Raw genomic sequence first — 6,000 nt, 5'->3', positions numbered from 1 at the left:
CGCAGTTTCTTGGGCCATGCAGGGTTTTATAGGAGGTTCATCAAAGACTTCTCAAAAATCTCGAAGCCACTCACCGACCTGCTTTGTAAGGACACGCCGTTTATCTACACTGCAGAATGTGATGCCGCGTTCCAAACTCTGAAAAAGGTCTTGGTATCTCCGCCGATTATTCAGCCTCCAGACTGGAGCCTCCCTTTTGAGATCATGTGCAACGCCAGCGACTACGCCGTTGGAGCAATTTTGGGTCAGCGGAAGAACAAGCGATTGCATGCCATTTACTATGTTAGTCGCACCCTTCACGATGCTCAGATCAACTACACCACCACGGAAAAGGAGATGCTTGCCATAGTCTACGCTTTCGAGAAGTTCAGGTCTTATCTAGTCGGATCGAAAGTGATAGTCTACACTGATCACGCAGCTCTCCGGTACCTTCTGTCCAAGAAAGACGCCAAGCCGTATATATGTATGTGTGTATGTATGTATATAAATATTTATATGTATAAACATTTATATATATATATATATTAATGTTATATGATATCAGAAGTTTAAGTTGGAGCAGTTGGATTATGGTTAATTGGAACTCTAGGGTTAAGGAGGATTGAGTTGGAGCAGTGGAAGGATGAGTGACCTATTGGGAAGTGAGTTTCGGGATCGGTATCGGGGTCGGGTTGGGATCGTTGTCGGGGTCAGGGTTGGGGTCGGGTTCGCGGTCGGGGTCGGGGTCAGGGTTGGGTTCGCGACCGCGGCCGGGGTCGGGATCGAGAATATGTTTTGAATTTTTCGTTGGAAAATTCCAACGGATTGCGGTTGAAAATTTCATTGGAAATTTCGTTGGAAAATTCCAACGGATTGCGGTTAGAAATCTGTTGGAAAATTCCAACGGAAAAATTCGTTGAAATTCCGTTGAAAATTCAAACGGTTTTCCAACGGACACCGATTTCCAACGACAAAATTTTAACGGATTTATCCGTTGGAAACGTTAATTTCTAACGAAAATTTGGCCATTTCCAACGGATTTGCCCGTTGGAAATAACCATTTTTTTTTGTAGTGGACAGGGCGGCAAGCTGAAACCACGATATATCGGACCCTATCCGGTGATTGGGAAGGTAGGCGCAGTAGCATATCGACTCGGGTTGCCTTCAGAGCAGGGCAACATCCACGATGTGTTCCATGTGTCGATGCTACGGAGATATGTAGCAGACCCTTCCATGTGCTACAGTCTCAGGAGTTAGAGTTCACGAATGCTACGCGCTTTTGAGACGAACCGCTACAGATAATGGACTGAAAGGTTAAGAAGCTGAGGACGAATGAGGTGCCATTGGTGAAGGTGTTATGGAGAAGCCAAGGGGTCTCGGACATGACTTGAGAACCCGAGGAAGAAATACGTAGTAACTACCCCTATCTTTTCACTTGATGTTGTACGAACTCTTGCGTATGACGATGGATCGTATGGAATTCCTATCTGATATATGACACTACTGTAATGGAGTTGTTGGGTATTGTGCTATGAATGCGATTGAATTGATGATCTCATGTAATTCTGAATTCGGGGACGAATTCTCTTTAAGGGGGGAGGATTTGTAATAACCCGAATCCAATTTGGAATATTTAATTAATTTTGGAGAAAAACAATTATATAAACGGGTACTAAACCTTAAGAAAAAGACCACAAAATATTGGGAAGAGGCCCGGAAACCACCCCAAGCGAATGAGACGGGGAAAGACGAGAAAACGACAAGAAAAAAAAGAGTCTGGACTGACCGGTCTAGGCAAGGCAAAATATCTGGCGAGCTTGCGATCTTGACTACGCAATGGAGGTGCGTTCAAGGTCCTACAAGCGCCGAAAATTCCACCTAAGCCTCCATAATCGAGCAATAATGCCCCCTAAGCAGCCCTACCCGATCCTAAGCCTCTGAACCTCTCTAAAATCGGACCCAAACCAGCTCCATGGATCATGCTGGGGAAGAAAAGTTTCAGAAAGAAAAACTAGAGGAAGAAGAAGAAAAGGAAGGAAAAGAGTGAGGAGGGAAGAGAGAGACAGAGAGAGAAGGGGAAAGGAGCCCTAGAACGTCTGAGAGGATCACCGTCGTGAGTCGTCGGAAAAAGGCAACAAATCCGGCGAAAAACTCATATCCGAATCTGAGCAAGGTGAGTGGTTCGAGTTGCCTCTGTGTGAACTCATTTTTATCGTTGTTATGGTGTTGATTCGATGAAACCTGGGCACGATTAGAAAGTGGAAGTTGCAATGAACACATAGAAATAAACGACACTCGATTTGGTGACGAAACGAGCAAGTTATGAAAGTTTGAAAATAATAGAAAAACTGTAAAATTCAAAGAAAAACGCCAACCCGTTCTAAGTCCGACACTTTCGGGTCATTACCCAGAAAATAGGAGTGATAATTGAAGAAATTGATGATTAGAATCAAAAGAGGACATTTCAATGAGCATTTAGAAACAAACATCACTCAATTTGGACAAGAAACGAGCAAGTTATGAGCTAACGAAGTCGGACCAGAATCTGGGACGAAAATCGCGAAATCGCGATCTGTCTCCAGGATCTGTACCGATCGGTCCAGACCCTGAAAATGCCGGAACAGTCTGAAATTGCCTGGACCGACCGGTCCAGACCCCGGGAAGGTCTGGACCGATCGGTCCAGATCCAGAAAACACCGAAAACACCCGAAATGGCCTGGACCTACTGGTCCAGACCCCGGGAACGCGTAGACCGACCGGTCCAGACTAAAAAGTGATGAAATTGAGCCAAAAAGGTCTTGGGGTGAAATATAAACCTTGGAATCGATCAAACTATGTGAAAAACGAGTCGGAACACGACAAAAAACAAAAAAGGAAGAATTGGAATAAATCAATAAATTGAATGCGTGGTGAGATGTGCGACATACACCGAGTGAATCGTTGTATGATGATTGGATTTATTTTCCGATGGGTCACGAGAAGTGACATCGGTCGCCACGAGAAGTGACGTGCACGTGAGGCGCATTGTGGTCGTGAGATGCGACGGCCAACGTCATGAGATGTGACGGGCGTGAGAGGCGCTCCTAGTCATGCGAGGTGACTAGGGTTTACGGCTAACCATATGGTGCGAATCCATACGGGACTTGATTGTTGCGCGAAGCAACGGCCAACGTCATGAGATATGACGGGCGTGAGAGGCGCTCCTAGTCATGCGATGTGACTAGGGTTTACGGCTGATTCTATGGTGCGAAGCCATACATACTTGATTGTCGTGAGATGCGACGGCCAACGTCATGAGATGTGACGGGCGTGAGAGGCGCTCCTGGTCATGAGAAGTGACCAGGGTTTATGGCTAGCCCGATGGTGTGAAGCCATATGGGAATTGACACGATGATGTTTTTATATGAGATAAATATATGTCTAATATTGAATAATTTATATTTGGTGTTTTATCGTTTTAATACCGTTCTCGCTGGGAATGAGTTTACCGAATCCAACCCGAACCATTCACTAAGCAGTTGTGCTTAGCCCTCGTGGTTTCACCTTTTTCAGATCATGAGGAGCACTAGTAGCACGTTTGGGGTGGCGAAGACTTCGAAGAGACGACCACGTGTACGGGGTTTCCTTATTTGTAAGATTTGAACTATGGGAGACGATCCCTATATTTGTACGGTTGTATCTTTTCAATTCGGACATGTGCGTTTAAGACTTGAATGTTGTTTAATTCCGCTGCGTGTTTGATATTAAAAAGTTTTAAAATTCCCGTATTTTTGGTTTGTATTATTTTATTTGTTTTTCGTCCATGTGGCACATCCTGTGACGGGAATCGGGATACGGATGTCACAGTTGGTTAGTCGGTACATGGAGAACCCAAAGTCTTCCAATCTTGAAGAAGCAGATTCTCAGATACATCAAAGGGATAGTTAGTTACGGGTTGTTATATTCATCTAAAGGAGAAGCAACACTCATTTCTTATAAAGTATAAGAAAAAAGTTTAAGCGGTTAGAGGTGATAGTAAAGGAATTCTCTTGATTGCTTTAGGTTAAGAATTGTACAAATATATACATACACGTTGAGAGAATAAGGACGAGATTCTGATAACAATCAGATCCTATGTCTAAGGATGTTTCCTGATATACAAAGATATTATTCTCTAACACGCCTCCTCAAGATGGTGGATCGGAGATGATGCCAATCTTGATACAAAGATCGTGAAATGACGTCCGAGGCAAAGCTTTGGTGAGAGCATCTGCGAACTGATCTTTGGAGCTCACGTGGAGGGCTCGCAAGGTACCGGATTCCACTTGGCCCCGAACAAAGAGATAGTCGAGAGCTAAGTGTTTCATCCTAGAGTGGAAGACGGGATTGGCACTGAGATAGGTAGCTCCAATATTGTCGCAGTAGATGGTTGGAACCGATGAGAGTGTGATCCCGAGCTCCGATAGTAAAGATACAAGCCAGCGAATTTCGGCAGAGGTGTTGGCAACCGACCGATACTCTGCCTCCGTTGAAGACCAAGAGTGACCTGGAAGCTTCTTAGAGGACCAGGAAATAGGATGTTTCCCGAGGTAAACAACGAAAGCTCCCGTAGATTTGAGATCGTCGGGATCACCCGCCCAATCAGCATCACTGAACGCATGTAATGCCACAGAGTTCTTGGACGAAAAGAAAATTCCCGCGTGACGAGTTCCACAGAGATAACGTAGCACCTGCTTAGCTGCAGACCAATGAACGTTAGTCGGAGAGTGCATAAACTGAGATAGCTTATTTACCGAGAAGCTGATGTCGGGCCGTGTGAGGGACAAGTATTGGAGACTTCCTACAAGTGTCTGAAACTATGCGCCATCCGAGAGTGGTGAACCAATCGTGAGTGTGAGCCTAGAAGTATAGGCCATAGGAGTTGCAACGGGCTTTGACTCATACATGTTGTTTCGGTGTAGAAGGTCCGATATATACTTTCATTGGCATAGAAACAACCCTTTTGTGGAACGAGTTGCTTCCACACCAAGAAAGCACGATAGAGGGCCGAGGTCCTTAAGAGAGAATCAGTTGGCTAGGGCTTTGATGAACATCTCAACCTGATTAGGCTTGTTTCCAATGACAATCAAATCATCGACATACACCAACACATATATACATGCAGAGGTGGTACGGAGAATGAACAACGAAGCATCGGCCATCGAATTTACGAATCTTCGAGCCAAAAGAAAACCCTGTAATTCTGAATACCAAGCCCTCGGTGCTTGTTTTAGTCCATATATGGCCTTGTGAAGCTTATACACAAAGGAAGGGCGATCTTGTCAACAAACCCTGGAGGTTGGCTCATATAAACTTCATCCGACAATGACCCTTGCAAAAAAGCATTGTTTACATCTAATTGATGAATATGCTAATCATTGGTCATCGCGAGCTGAGGACTAGCTGAATGGTCGGGGGTTTAACTACCGGGCTAAAGGTTTCGTGAAAGTCAATTCCCAGAGTTGATGAAATCCCTGGAGTGGGTAATTGGTTTATGAGGTAGGTTGCGATTGTGAGAGCAAAGGACCAAAAAGACAAGGGTAGAGACGCATGATGGAGTAAGGAGAGACCGGTTTCAACTATGTGTCTATATTTTCGTTCGGAGATGCCATTATGCTCGGGAGTAGTGGGGAAGACGTATAATGAGAAATACCTTGAGACGCAAGAAAGGTCTTTAAGGCTATGAATTCGCCCCCATTATCGGTATAGAGAGAAATAATTTTTGAAGAAAACTTGTTTTCGACGAGATTTTTGAAGCGAATAAAGGTTTTACGGACTTGGGACTTTTTTTTGAGTGGATATAGCCAAGAATAACGTGTGAAATGGTCAACGAAGCGTACATAATTTTTGAAATCATCCATTGAAATAATCGGCGATGTCCAAACATCAGAAAATATGAGTTCAAGAGGACGAGAAGAAGTAATAGTCGATTGATGAAAAGGAAGCTTATGGCTTTTATTTCTTGAACATGAGTCACAAAACAAAAATGTAGAATCCCGAGAC

The sequence above is a fragment of the Tarenaya hassleriana genome, unplaced genomic scaffold, assembly GCF_000463585.1.
Source record: "Tarenaya hassleriana unplaced genomic scaffold, ASM46358v1 Cleome17, whole genome shotgun sequence".
In the NCBI taxonomy this organism is placed as follows: Eukaryota; Viridiplantae; Streptophyta; class Magnoliopsida; order Brassicales; family Cleomaceae; genus Tarenaya; species Tarenaya hassleriana.
The sequence above is the reverse complement of the archived record's forward strand: the minus strand, read 5'-3'. Positions refer to the sequence as shown.